At 41.1% G+C, this 15,471-nt stretch overlaps 1 long non-coding RNA gene across 1 annotated transcript; it reads left to right on the top strand.

Annotated features, from left to right (window-relative positions):
* The first annotated feature begins 7,047 nt into the window (after window positions 1-7,047).
* On the top strand, window positions 7,048-12,157 carry LOC120980139. The gene is made up of 3 exons (XR_005774474.1): window positions 7,048-7,474; window positions 11,635-11,730; window positions 11,849-12,157. It is a non-coding gene; the product is annotated as an uncharacterized LOC120980139 (long non-coding RNA).
* The last annotated feature ends 3,314 nt before the right edge of the window (window positions 12,158-15,471 follow it).

Here is a 15,471-nt window from a genome sequence, read left to right as displayed (position 1 = left end):
TAAAGGTGAAAGTCACTTATGCACGTCTAATCCCAGATGTGCAGTATATATTAGAGGGTTTTTTCACCCCAGTAACCAAAAAGCCATATTTCTGGCCTAAATGTGACAGTCACTTATGCACGTCTAATCCCAGATGTGCAGTATATATTAGAGGGTTTTTTCACCCCAGTAACCAAAAAGCCGTATTTCTGGCCTAAATGTGACAGTCACGATTTATGCACGTCTAATCCCAGATGTGCAGTAAATTAGAGGGTTTTTTCACCCCAGTTACCAAAAGGATGTATTTCTGGCCTAAATGTGACAGTCACTTATGCACGTCTAATCCCAGATGTGCAGTATATTAGATGTTTTTTTCACCCCAGTAAGCAAAAAGATGTATTTCTGGGCTAAATTTGACACTCACTTATGCACGTCTAATCCCAGATGTGCAGTATATTAGAGGGTTTTTTCACCCAAGGAAGCAAAAAGATGTATTTCTGGCCTAAATGTGACACTCACTTATGCACGTCATATCCCAGATGTGCAGTATATCAGAGGGTTTTTTCACCCCAGTAATTAAAATGCCGTATTTCTGGCCTAAATGTGACAGTCACGACTTATGCACGTCTAATCCCAGATGTGCAGTATATATTAGAGGGTTTTTTCACCCCAGTAACCAAAAATATGTATTTCTGGCCTAAATGTGACACTCACTTATGCACGTCTAATCCCAGATGTGCAGTATATTAGAGGGTTTTTTCACCCCAGTAACCAAAAGGATGTATTTCTGGCCTAAATGTGACAGTCACTTATGCACGTCTAATCCCAGATGTGCAGTATATTAGAGGGTTTTTTCACCCCAGTAAGCACAAAGATGTATTTCTGGCCTAAATGTGACACTCACTTATGCACGTCTAATCCCAGATGTGCAGTATATATTAGAGGGTTTTTTCACCCCAGTAACCAAATAGATGTATTTCTGGCCTAAATGTGACACTCACTTATACACGTCTTATCCCACATGTGCAGTATATCAGAGGGTTTTTTCACCCCAGTAACCAAAAAGCCGTATTTCTGGCCTAAATGTGACAGTCACTTATGCACGTCTAATCCCAGATGTGCAGTATATTAGATGTTTTTTTCACCCCAGTAAGCAAAAAGATGTATTTCTGGGCTAAATGTGACACTCATTTATGCACGTCTAATCCCAGATGTGCAGTATATTAGAGGGTTTTTTCACCCCAGTAGGCACAAAGATGTATTTCTGGCCTAAATGTGACAGTCACTTATGCACGTCTAATCCCAGATGTTAAGTATATTACAGGGTTTTTTCACCCAAGGAAGCAAAAAAGATGTATTTCTGGCCTAAATGTGACACTCACTTATGCACGTCATATCCCAGATGTGCAGTATATCAGAGGGTTTTTTCACCCCAGTAACCAAAAAGCCGTATTTCTGGCCTAAATGTGACAGTCACGATTTATGCACGTCTAATCCCACATGTGCAGTATATATTAGAGGGTTTTTTCCCCCCAGTAACCAAAAATATGTATTTCTGGCCTAAATGTGACACTCACTTATGCACGTCTAATCCCAGATGTGCAGTATATTAGAGGGTTTTTTCACCCCAGTAACCAAAAGGATGTATTTCTGGCCTAAATGTCACAGTCACTTATGCACGTCTAATCCCAGATGTGCAGTATATATTAGAGGGTTTTTTCACCCCAGTAACCAAATAGATGTATTTCTGGCCTAAATGTGACACTCACTGATACACGTCTTATCCCACATGTGCAGTATATCAGAGGGTTTTTTCACCCCAGTAACCAAAAAGCCGTATTTCTGGCCTAAATGTGACACTCACTTATGCACGTCTAATCCCAGATGTGCAGTATATTAGATATTTTTTTCACCCCAGTAAGCAAAAAGATGTATTTCTGGGCTAAATGTGACACTCATTTATGCACGTCTAATCCCAGATGTGCAGTATATTAGAGGGTTTTTTCACCCCAGTAAGCAAAAGGATGTATTTCTGGCCTAAATGTGACAGTCACTTATGCACGTCTAATCCCTGATGTTAAGTATATTAGAGGGATTTTTCACCCCAGTAGGCACAAAGATGTATTTCTGGCCTAAATGTGACACTCACTTATGCACGTCTAATCCAAAATGTGCAGTATATTAGAGTTTTTTTTTTTACCCCAGTAAGCACAAAGATGTATTTCTGGCCTAAATGTGACACTCACTTATGCATGTCTTATCCCAGATGTGCAGTATATCAGAGGGTTTTTTCCCCCAGTAACCAAAAAGCCGTATTTCTGGCCTAAAGGTGAAAGTCACTTATGCACGTCTAATCCCAGATGTGCAGTATATATTAGAGGGTTTTTTCACCCCAGTAACCAAAAAGCCGTATTTCTGGCCTAAATGTGACAGTCACGACTTATGCACGTCTAATCCCAGATGTGCAGTATATTAGAGGGTTTTTTCACCCCAGTTACCAAAAGGATGTATTTCTGGCCTAAATGTGACAGTCACTTATGCACGTCTAATCCCAGATGTGCAGTATATTAGATTTTTTTTCACCCCAGTAAGCAAAAAGATGTATTTCTGGGCTAAATGTGACACTCATTTATGCACGTCTAATCCCAGATGTGCAGTATATTAGAGGGTTTTTTCACCCCAGTAAGCAAAAGGATGTATTTCTGGCCTAAATGTGACAGTCACTTATGCACGTCTAATCCCAGATGTTAAGTATATTAGAGGGATTTTTCACCCCAGTAGGCACAAAGATGTATTTCTGGCCTAAATGTGACACTCACTTATGCACATCTAATCCAAAATGTGCAGTATATTAGAGTTTTTTTTTTTACCCCAGTAAGCACAAAGATGTATTTCTGGCCTAAATGTGACACTCACTTATGCACGTCTAATTCCAGATGTGCAGTTTATTAGAGGGTTTTTTCACCCAAGGAAGCAAAAAGATGTATTTCTGGCCTAAATGTGACACTCACTTATGCACGTCATATCCCAGATGTGCAGTATATCAGAGGGTTTTTTCACCCCAGTAACCAAAAAGCCATATTTCTGGCCTAAATGTGACAGTCACGACTTATGCACGTCTATTCCCAGATGTGCAGTATATATTAGAGGTTTTTTTCACCCCAGTAACCAAAAAGCCGTATTTCTTGCCTAAATGTGACAGTCACTTATGCACGTCTAATCCCAGATGTGCAGTATATATTAGAGGGTTTTTTCACCCCAGTAACCAAAAATATGTATTTCTGGCCTAAATGTGACACTCACTTATCTACGTCTAATCCCAGATGTGCAGTATATTTTAGAGGGTTTTTTCACCCCAGTAACCAAAAGGATGTATTTCTGGCCTAAATGTCACAGTCACTTATGCACGTCTAATCCCAGATGTGCAGTATATTAGAGGGTTTTTTCACCCCAGTAAGCACAAAGATGTATTTCTGGCCTAAATGTGACACTCACTTATGCACGTCTAATCCCAGATGTGCAGTATATATTAGAGGGTTTTTTCACCCCAGTAACCAAATAGATGTATTTCTGGCCTAAATGTGACACTCACTTATACACGTCTTATCCCACATGTGCAGTATATCAGAGGGTTTTTTCACCCCAGTAACCAAAAAGCCGTATTTCTGGCCTAAATGTGACAGTCACTTATGCATGTCTAATCCCAGATGTGCAGTATATATTAGAGGGTTTTTTCACCCCTGTAAGCAAAAAGATGTATTTCTGGACTTGCAGACATGCAGATAGCCTGTGCTGGTGCACTATCGTTGCATACAATGGCTGCCGATTATGTATTGATATTGACAAACTGAAGTAAAAAAAGAAAATTTTCAGCAGTAGTTGGCTCAGGGCAGGCTTAAAAAAATTGTGCACTGCACCCACAAAACACATTTGCTGTAGATCGTTGAGTAAAAGAAGCAGTTCTTGATAAGATTTCTCCTTGATCTCTCCCTCACAGCAGCTGCAGCCTCTCCCCACACTAATACGAGCAGAGTGACGGGTGGCGCTACGTGACTCCAGCTTAAATAGAGGCTGGGTCACATGCTACAGTTGGCCAATCACAGCCATGCCAATAGTAGGCATGGATGTGATGGCCTTTTGGGCAAGTAGTATGACGCTTGTTGATTGGCTGCTGTGCAGCCTTTCAAAAAGAGCCAAGAAAGCGCCAAACCCCAAACCCAAACTTTTACGTAAATGTTCGGGTTTGGGTCCGGGTGCCAAAAAACCTAAAGTTCGGTACGAACCCGAACTTTACAGTTCGAGTTCGCTCAACTCTAGTCATTTACTCCCAGCTTAAAGGGGTATTCCAGTTGTTTGAAGTTATACCCTGCTTCCCAATAAAAAGGTTATCAGATGCTACTTTTGGGTAGTGTTCCTCTTGGTGAGAGAATTTTGACTGTTAGACATGCCTTTACAATGTATGTAAGGACATTTTGTCCACTTGCCATTATTTGAGAGTGGCACTGAGAGAAGCAGGATGGTCATGTTGACAAATTGCCTGCCATCTTGGCTGTTCTGGCCTAGCTGTTAGAATGTGTTGGGGCTAGTGGTTACTTGATGGCACATACACATGGCAAACAGGCTATGGACTGCCCAGACAGACCACCAGTAGAGAGGATCGTTTAATCCACCGACAAGCACAAGCAGCTCCTACAGTTTTGTTGTCCACCATAAAGACACAAGTGACACCTTCATTACACATACTCCTGTCTCTGCCTGGACCATTTCCAGGTGTAACTGTGCCTAATAAATGTCCTACCATTGACAGCCAACCACTATTGCCTTATTTTGCAGTGGTGTGGTGAACGAGAAACCTGGACAGCTGGAATAGAACTGTATCAACCTTAGTAACTAAACCAGGTTCACTTTGCGATCCGATGATGGTCAGGTTGAGTATGGAGACCTTGTTGTGAGCGCTTCAATCCTGCCTTTGCCGTGGAGCGACACACTGCCCTAACTGCTGCTGTGATAATCTGGGAGCCATCGCATATGACAGTTGGTTACCCCTAGAAGTAATATAAAGGACCCAAACAGCTCAGCAATATTTGCAGGACTTCCTTCAGCCACGTGTTACCTCTTATGGCATGGCTTCCAACTGATATTTTTCAGCATTTCCCAGGAATGTCTCAGCTATATTGAAACACGTCCTTGGCCTTCCAGGTCATCAGATTTATCGGCAATAAAGCATATATAGGACCAGCTGGGAGCCCAAGTTCGGCAGCCTGTGAGTGTGCAGGGTTTGCAAGCCCAGATTCAAGATCTGTGGGCAAATGTGACATAGGATACCATACAGAACCTGTATGCCTCTATGCATAACCATATGTCATCTTGTATACAGGTTAGGGGTTACAGGGTACTAGAGTCTCCTTTCAATTGTACAGTTTTTCCCAATAAACGTATCATTACATTCATACGTATAAAGTTTCACTGGATTCCAATAACTTCTCCTTGGTATGATTTTTCAGTGTACCTTTGTTCAGCTTCGTTATAATCCTCCAGATCCTTCTCCCGTGCTTTGGCCAACATTGTGGTCACCCACAGGATCTTGTGGCTCAAGGTATGGAGTATTGATGCTGCTTCTCACAGGATTCCACTTCTCAGGCTCCCGTTTGTTCATAGCTAGGTTGCAATAATTCACAGCACAGATCGCTGGAGGCAAAGGCTCTATTCGTCCTCAGTTCAAACCTAGAAAGTCTGGCTACAGCCAGCATTCTGGTCCCTTTCAATCCTTTTATCAGTTCTTTTTACACAGTCTAGAGAATCCCTCCTCCATCCAAGAGAGGAGACCACACTTCAAACCTTTTCCTTCTTGGCAGCCTTAACCTTGTGCCCAGCCTTGTCACACTTCCTCTAAGCTTAGCATCCACAGGTCCACTTCTGCCTATAGGGTTACTCCAACCTGTGGCCTCTTTGTTGGTTGGAAATGGTCTACTTTATCAGTATGTGTTGCTTCCCCTGGTGGATGATGATTGGATCAGGGAGGTAGTTTTGTTGGATTATAAGGTAAAGTTTAGCAATTTTGCACATGTTATGACAATGCTCCATATCTGCTGCTGCCCCGCTATCTGGGGTGGGCACAGGTGCTGCATCAATAACTGATATGGATGTTGATCCGGCAGTCTGGTCAGCCGTCCAGCAGTGGACCTGGCTGCTGGAATCCCATGGGTTGTCCTCTGCTGGCTCACTCTCATCGGTCAGCTGTCAACCCCACTGGGACTACTTCCCTGTATCGGGGTTAAAGGGTGAATACCAGGGTACTGCCAGGATAATGCCCTTAGGTTTAGCCCAAAGTCAAACCAGTTGGTGTGTTACAGTTTGCTCAGGCCATGGAACCCTCTAGTCCATCAAAGCTGAGCCTACCCAATCTGTACAAAAAGCTGAGCACTCAGTTTGATCGCCAGGATCAACTCCTGCACTATTTGTTACCAAACCCACCTGACCTTATATACAGGGCTACACTATATTAACTAACAGCACCTACAAACACAACAGTTTAAGCCCCGAAATAAAGTACAATATAATCCCCAGCTAAAAGTCGAAATACTTTATTGAAATAAATCCATAAAAGATTATACGTTAAAAAAGAATCCACACAAAGGGTGAAAGAAATAGAGCAAAAAGGACAGTTGGTGGACAAAAAATGGATAAATACATGTCTTAACCTTATAAATACATTCAACCTGTGTCATATAGAGAGTAATATGTAAATCCAGGAGACAAAAGTACAGTAGACACTCACAACCAGACTATTCAGACCACATGATTAAGAGGTGCTGGCCACTCATGGTGTCCATCACTCACCTGATGCATCTCTCCGTTATGATGGAAGCCCCAAGACATGAATCAGTGCACAATACATTTCAATCTTCAGTCACACCAGTTTCTCACCAGGCCAAAGTAGTCTTCCTAGTCTCACTTCTGACAGGAGAGGCCCTTGCCTGGACTCTTGGGAGAAGTGACTCTAACCAGCAACCTTCGGGAGTTCCTGTCCACTTTCCACAGGGTCTTTGAGAAATCTGGCCATACTATATCTGCCTCTTTTTCTCTTCTATGTCTTCTCCAGGGCAGTCTGTGTCTTCACCAGCCAATAAGCCATTGTGTTCCGCACCCTGGCTTCTGAACAAAAAGGCCCTGATGGCAACTCTCTGGGAGGCTCTGTCTGGGTGAATAAAAGATGAACTTGTGGATCATGATGCTCCATCCACACTCGCTGACTGGATTTCCCTAGCTACCAGCAATGACCTCCGATTCAGGGAGCATGCCAACGAGTTTATATGCAAGTCCTCATAGGTTGTCCTTTCAAAGACTCCTAACTTCTCGAGTTCCAGTACAGGAACCCATGCAGGTGGACTGTGTCAGGCTGTCAGAAAAGGAGCGTCAGCACAGAAGCACTAATCACCTAAGCATGTATAGTGGAGCCAAGGGACAATGTATTTGATACTGTGTCACATAAAAGGTTAGTATTTAAAATGAGAATGCTTGAAAAGGGGAAACATGGATATGTGGCAACTGGCTCACTGATAGAAAACAGAGGGTGATTATTAACGGTACACACTCAGATTGGGTCACTGTCACTAGCGGGGTACTTCAGGGGTCAGTATTGGGCGCTATTCTCTTCAATATATTTATTAATGATCTTGTAGAAGGCTTGCACAGTAAAATATAAATTTTTGCAGATGACACTAAACTGTGTAAAGTAATTAACACGGAAGAGGACAGTATACTGATACAGATGGAGAAAAAGAAGATGAAAACTGTGCACACCCTTTTTAATACGAGGTGCAGTGGATAACAGGGATGGACCCCAAGTCAGTTTAAAAAGAGTTTCCACGCACACTCTATTAGGATGCAGTTAAATATTTATTATATCTCACGTTTTTGTGTCAATTGGAGTTAAGTATAACATTCCAGAACATAGTACCCAAAATACATCTTTTCATGTTTCCAAAATAAAGGAAAAAACAAAAAATCTCAAAATTGTGTGGTTCTTCAATAAAGAATGAGTATACGACTTGATTTCAGATGTTTTGGTCCGTCCCGGACTTTTCTCAATGAACCGCTAAGAATAAAAACACACGTATTAAAAAAGAAAAGAACCAACTGTTTTATAGCTTATACTCTTCATATTTGCTCTTATACTTTCTCTTACTTTGTTCACTCTATGATGTCATCTTCAGCCTTATCTCAGCCTGGACCCTCTGTTGCCATACCTCTTACAATGTCAATACTGCCTCCTTGAAGGATGTCATTGTACTTTTCCTAGGCTTATACTATATGTCATTAGATGGTCAGCCATGTGTGTTCCAACTACCTACTACATTGATATTAGCTATATTTTAAATATTAGTTCCTTCCACCTTGGATTCTCTGCCCATGTGATTAGTGTTCAAAGTTACAGATGTCTAGGACTATCTTGTTACCATAGTTATATATATGATTATTGTGCCGAACCACGCTGAAATGTGCTTTCCGTTTCTTTTCTTTTTTAATACCCGTGTTTTTATTTTTAGCAGCTCATTGAGAAAGGTCTGGGATGGACCAAAACGTCTGAAATCAAGTCACATACTCTTTGTTTTTGAAGAACCACACAATTTTGAGATAGTTTTTTTCCTTTATTTTGGAAACATGAAAAGATGTATTTTGGGTACTATTTGCTGGAATGTTATACTTTACTCCAATTGAAACGAAAATGTGAGATATATTAAACATTTAACTGCATTCTAACAGAGTGTGCGTGGAAACCTTTTTATACTGCTACAGATAGATCTGGCTATGTTGGAGGTTTGGGCAAAGAAGTGGCAGAAAAGGTTTAACACTGACAAATGTTAGGTTATGCATATGGGAAGTAATAACGCAAGTGACATGGAAAAGGACTTAGGAATTTTAGTGAACAGCAAACTAAACTGTAGAAACCAGTGTCAGGCAGCTTCTGCCAAGGCCAATAAGATAATTGGTTACATCAAAAGGGGCATAGATGCACATGATGAGAACATACAGTTGCAGGAAAAAGTTTGTGAACCCTTTGGAATGATATGGATTTCTGCACAAATTGGTCATAAAATGCGATCTGATCTTCATCTAAGTCACAACAATAGACAATGACAGTCTGCTTAAATTAATAACACACAAAGAATTAAATCTTACCATGTTTTTATTGAACACACCATGTAAACATTCAGAGGGCAGGTGGAAAAAGTATGTGAACCCCTAGACTAATGACATCTCCAAGAGCTAATTAGAGTGAGGTGTCAGCCAACTGGAGACCAATCAATGAGATGAGATTGGAGGTGTTGGTTACAGCTGCCCTGCCCTATAAAAAACACACACAGTTCTGGGTTTGCTTTTCACAAGAAGCATTGCCTGACGTGAATGATGCCTCGCACAAAAGAACTCTCAGAAGACCTACGATTAAGAATTGTTGACTTGCATAAAGCTGGAAAGGGTTATGAAAGTATCTCCAAAAGCCTTGCTGTTCATCAGTCCATGGTAAGACAAATTGTCTATAAATGGAGAAAGTTCAGCACTGCTGCTACTCTCCCTAGGAGTGGCCGTCCTGTAAAGATGACTGCAAGAGCAAAGCACAGACTGCTCAATGAGGTGAAGAAGAATCCTAGTGTCAGCAAAAGACTTACAAAAGTCTCTGGCATATGCTAACATGCCTGTTAGCGAATCTACGATACGTAAAACACTAAACAAGAATGGATTTCATGGGAGGATACCCCAGAGGAAGCCACTGGTGTCCAAAAAAAACCCATTGCTGCACGTTTACAGTTTGCACAAGAGCACCTGGATGTTCCACAGCAGTACTGGCAAAATATTCTGTGGACAGATGAAACCAAAGTCGCGTTGTTTGAAAGAAACACACAACACTATGTGTGGAGAAAGAGGCACAGCACACCAACATCAACACCTCATCCCAACTGTGAAGTATGGTGGTGGGGGCATCATGGTTTGGGGCTGCTTTGCTGTGTCAGGGCCTGGACGGATTGCTGTCATCAAAGGAAAAAGGAATTCCAAAGTTTATCAAGACATTTTGCAGGAGAACTTAAGGCCATCGGTCCACCAGCTGAAGCTCAACAGAAGATGGGTGTTGCAACAGGACAACGTCCCAAAGCATAGAAGTAAATCAACAACAGAATGGCTTAAACAGAAGAAAATATGCTTTCTTGAGTGGCCCAGTCAGAGTCCTGACCTCAACCCGATTGAAATGCTGTGGCATGACCTCAAGAAAGCGATTCACACCAGACATCCCAAGAATATTGCTGAACTGAAACAGTTCTGTAAAGAGGAATGGTCAAGAATTACTCCTGACCGTTGTGCACGTCTGATCTGCAACTACAGGAAACGTTTGGTTGAAGTTATTGCTGCCAAAAGAGGTTCAATCAGTTATTAAATCCAAGGGTTCACATACTTTTTCCACCTGCACTGTGAATGTTTACATGGTGTGTTCAATAAAAACATGGTAACATTTAATTCTTTGTGTGTTATTAGTTTAAGCAGACTGTGATTGTCTATTGTTGTGACTTAGATAAAAAAAATAGATTGCACCCCTGTTGTTGTCCTAAGGTAATAGTATGTTGTTTACCATACAGGCCTTCCTGGAAACTTTCTGCATGAGCCATAGTAAACCGGTACCGCACACCTACCCAGCACCTAGAGAAGTCCTTGGTGGTGACATCTGTTAATGGAATGGCGCTTCCTGAATCCATCCAGTATATCACCAAACCCACAGATCTTCAAGTGTGTGCACCCCACATGAAGAAGGTTGCATTCTACTTTCTACTTCTTCTGGGACTGCACTGGCTCCATCTGCATTGCCCAGTGCCAGACTGGAACTCTGTTGGGGTTCTGCCTGCCACTCCCACTGCTTGACATTTGTACAGTCTGTCTGAGCTCCACTTACTTGGATGACAGTAGTCCACATTCCACAATGGATTCTCCACATGTTGACCTCTTGGTTTCCCAGCAGAATAACAAGGTCCCTCTCCAGAGCTTGCGATCCTCTTGCAAAAATGCCCTGGTAATCCCATGAACCCTTTTGACATTCCTTCTATTTCTCAAGCTCCCTCTCTTGCTTTAAGGGGAAGGTTGTTTCAGTCATTCTTGTGGTTCAGAATTGGGCCAGACGTTATCAGTATGCAGATGTATTCAATCTTGTCACAGATGTTCAGACCACCCAGATCTTCTTTCCCAGGGTTCCTTCTTCCATACAAATTTACAGTATGCAAGCAGCGTTTTGGGGTCCACATCCAGAGCAGAATGGAGGCGGAACGGAGCCAAACTGATGCATTGTGACGGATCCTTATCCATTCAGAATGCATTGGGGCTGAACTTATTCGTTTTGAACCGTTTGTGAGAGCCCTGAAACAGATCTCACAAACGGAATTCAAAACGCCAGTGTGAAAGTAGCCTTAAACGTCAAAAAATGAAATTAGAATTTCAATTTACCAAAATATTCTTTGCTTCAAGATCCAGTCTACAAAACCCAAGGAAGAGATACAAAACAATTTTAATAGGATAAAGGAAATTAATTACATTGTCAGAGAAAACTTAAATATGGTGGTGCTCCTAGATTCCACATTTACTAATATGTCTATTATTTATTTGTGTTGTCAGTTGGGGCACTAAACAAAAGGATCCAAGATTACAAAATCATCACTGAGGGTCTTTGTCTGCCTCAAAAACTTTCCAAAGTAGAAAACTCCAATGCCTGTAAGTATGACTTATGTGCCTCTACTCTACAGTTCCCTTGAGCTCTCTATTTTTTTTATTGCTGTGACTCTTATTCTTTTATGTAGTCTAACGGTGAGACTTGTTTATTTGATTCTAGAGATAACGTCACCAGCCGCTTCGATCAGGTGTTTTGGTTTGGGGATCTCAATTTTCAACTGAAAGATTACCGAAAACTGTGGAATCTCTTCTGCAGAAGATCGAAGGAAAATATATGTCCAGTCTCCTGAAGCATGACCAACTGAATGAAGCCAAGAGCAATGGTATGTTTACCAGGGAACAAATCTGTCACTCCTCTTAATGTTAGGTATACAAAAATGAGGTTTTGGCAGCACCACTGATCCCAGTTTCGGGGAAGACATTAGAAGTACCTTTATAGGTGGTGGTGCACGCAAATGGGGATCCTGGCCAAAGGTCCCAGCATCTCAATATAATATAATGATCCGCAGCACTCGCCAGTGTAGAAAATGAAGATGTGGTTTATTATGCTGTTTCTGTGAATAAACCACCATCTTCATTTTCTACACTGGCAAGTGCTGCGGATCATTATATTATATCCTCTTAATGTTACACACAATTGATCAAATTCATACAAGTCACTGACGTGCTCACCGCATTTCTTTGGCCAAACAGTCATGAGTTGCATTATTTTATTTTTTTGCTGTTTCTTACACTGATCTTTTTGTTATTTTCAAATCAAGGGTCCATATTTGTAGGGTTTAAGGAGTACACCATTGGATTCCCTCCAACCTATAAGTTCGACATTGGCACAGACCCCTATGACACATCAGCCAAGCAGAGAATTCCATCATATACGGTAAGGCTTAACTAGAGAGACAATAAGGTCCATAATGTAGACCCTGAATGTATGAAGTTTGGCTGTGTCCAGGGACGCAGCGTGGGGGGCGTTGCCCCGGGTGCCAAATTGCAGGAGGCGCCAGGCAGCAGGCAATAAAATGAGGGCGATGGAAGCTTATGGCTACCATCCCCTCTGTTGTGCCTTATAGGCTTCAGGCCACTTGACCTGAAGCCTATGATGCAGTAGAGCAGCACAGGAAATCGCGATTACCTCACCGTGACCTCCTGCATCGGGTCTCGCAAGATGACGTGATGACGCGGTGCAGGAGGGCACAGTGATGTGTTCGTGACCGCCTGCGCCGGGACGCCACAAGCATTGACTGAGCGAGGAAGAGAGGTGAGTATTAATTTATTTTTTTAATGCGAGTACCCTAGGGAAGGCCGCACTGGGGACACTATGGAAGTCGGGTGGGGTGGGGGTTATAACAGAAGATAAAGGAGGCAATTATTACAATTATTATACAGAGGGTGCATAATAATAATACTACAGTAGAGGCCATTATAATAATACAGAGGGGCCACTGTATTATTATAATGACCCCTACTGTAGTATTATTATTATGGCCCCCTCTGTATTATTATAATGACCCCTCTGTATAATTATTATGGCCCCTCTGTATTATTATAATGACCCCTCTGTATAATTATTTTTTATTATTATAGCCCCCTCTGTATTATTATAATAGCCCCTCTGTATCATTATTATTATTATGGCCTCCTCTGTATTATTATAATGGCCCCTCTGTATTATTATAATGACCCCTCTGTATTATAATGGCCCCCACTGTAGTATTATTATGGACCCTCTGTATAAATATTAAATATAGGATCCATTACATTTAATAATTATACAGAGGGTCCACAATAATAATACTACAGTAGGGGAAATTTTAATACAGAGGGGCCATTATAATAATAATACAGAGGGGACCATAATAATAATACAGAGGGGGCCATAAAAATAATACAGAGGGGGTAATAATAATAATAACAACAATAATAATAATACAGGGGGGGGGTCATTATAATAATAATACAAAGGGGGCCATAATAATAATACAGAGGGGGCCATAATAATAATGCAGAGGGGGTAGTAATAATAATAATAATACAGAGGGGGGCATTATAATAATAATGCAGATGGGGCCATAATAATAATAATAATAATAACAATACAGAGGGGGCCATAATAATAATACCAATAATAATACAGAGGGGGCCATAATAATAATAATAATAAAAATAATACAGAGGGGGCCATAATAATAATGCAGAGGGGGTAATAATAATAATACAGAGGGTGGCATTATAATAATAATGCAGAGGGGGCCATAATAATAATAATAATAATAATAATAACAACAACAATACAGAGGGGGCCATAATAATAATACCAATAATAATACAGAGGGGGCCATTATAATAATAATAATAATAATAATAATACAGAGGGGGCCATAATAATAATACAGAGGGGGCAATAATAATAATAATAATACAGAAGGGGAAATTATTATTATAATAATAATAATAATAATACAGAGGGGACCATAATGAAAACACAGGGGGGGGGGCATTATATAATTATACAGAGGGGGTCATAATAATAATACAGAGGGGGCCATAATAATAATAGAGAGGGGGCCATTATAATAATAATAATAATACAGGGGGACGATAATATACAGGGGGAATAATATTATGGGGAACTATCTGTCTGGCACTAGCACAGCATTGGAGGTAGCAGCAGGATGACAGTGTTGAGGCACCAGGAGGAGGAGGATGATAGTAAAGTGAGGAATCTAAGATTTTTTTCTGTGAAACTGTGCAGAGACGAAACGCGGCTGAAAGAAGGTATAATGACGGTCCTATCTCCGAATGAAGATGTTGAGGAAAGTCTACATCACAGGAAACGTCACTGGATGTATGAGGTATGTGGTGCTGTATTCTACTGTATATAATAATGTCCATCCACATATCTGTTTACAGTAGGGTTTGCATTAACTGTAAAAAAACAAAAAAGGGGCGTGACCACAGGTTGAGTGGGGGGGGGGGGGTGTGCAATACTTGGCTTGGCAACCCACGCTACGCCACAGGCTGTGTCAAGCCAAAGTAAGACAATGCATCAACACAGAAGCACAACACGTGTACTTCAGCGCCATCATTAACCCCTCAGAAAATGAATCCCCACATCCAATGTAATGGATTGCTATTGTTGTAGCTGGAGGAATCATTTCTTAGCTGGAGGAATTACTTTCATGTAGTAAACTGCTCCTCACAGCATCAATGTGTCCTTGCCCAGCATTACTCAAGAATATTTATTTTCAATAAATATCTTTGACCAAGTTGAAACTAAAATGCAAGAAATTCTTGCATTTTAAATGCAAATGAATGTATAAAAGGATAAAGTGTATAAAAATAACATGATGTTATTTAACATGTTACCTCATTTAAACACTGGCCCAAGAAGACTCTTACAGGCTAGGAGAGCTCCATACCATCACTGACAGATAAAAGAGACAACTGCTCTGAACATTATTTTTACTGTAATATATATTATATTATATACTCTAATATTAATAATATTCCAAACAGAGGTGGACACAGACAGCAGAGGGCCCCTGTGCAAAGAATGTGCCTGGGCCCCCCCCCCTCCACAAACCACACATACAGACATAAACATATACAATACGTGCATAATCCTGGAAGACCAAGGAGCATATAAGGCTGCACAGTGCTTTTGGCCAACAATGTGTCGTGCAACCATTGTGTTAATATGAACGGGGTCGCATTGTGACCTTCAAGTTTCTTACAATCACAATCAGAAACTCGCAAGAAATTCAGCAGGTTGGATTTTTTGTGACT

This window comes from Bufo bufo, chromosome 10 (genome assembly GCF_905171765.1).
Source record: "Bufo bufo chromosome 10, aBufBuf1.1, whole genome shotgun sequence".
NCBI lineage: Eukaryota > Metazoa > Chordata > Amphibia > Anura > Bufonidae > Bufo > Bufo bufo.
The sequence above is the reverse complement of the archived record's forward strand: the minus strand, read 5'-3'. Positions and strand labels throughout refer to the sequence as shown.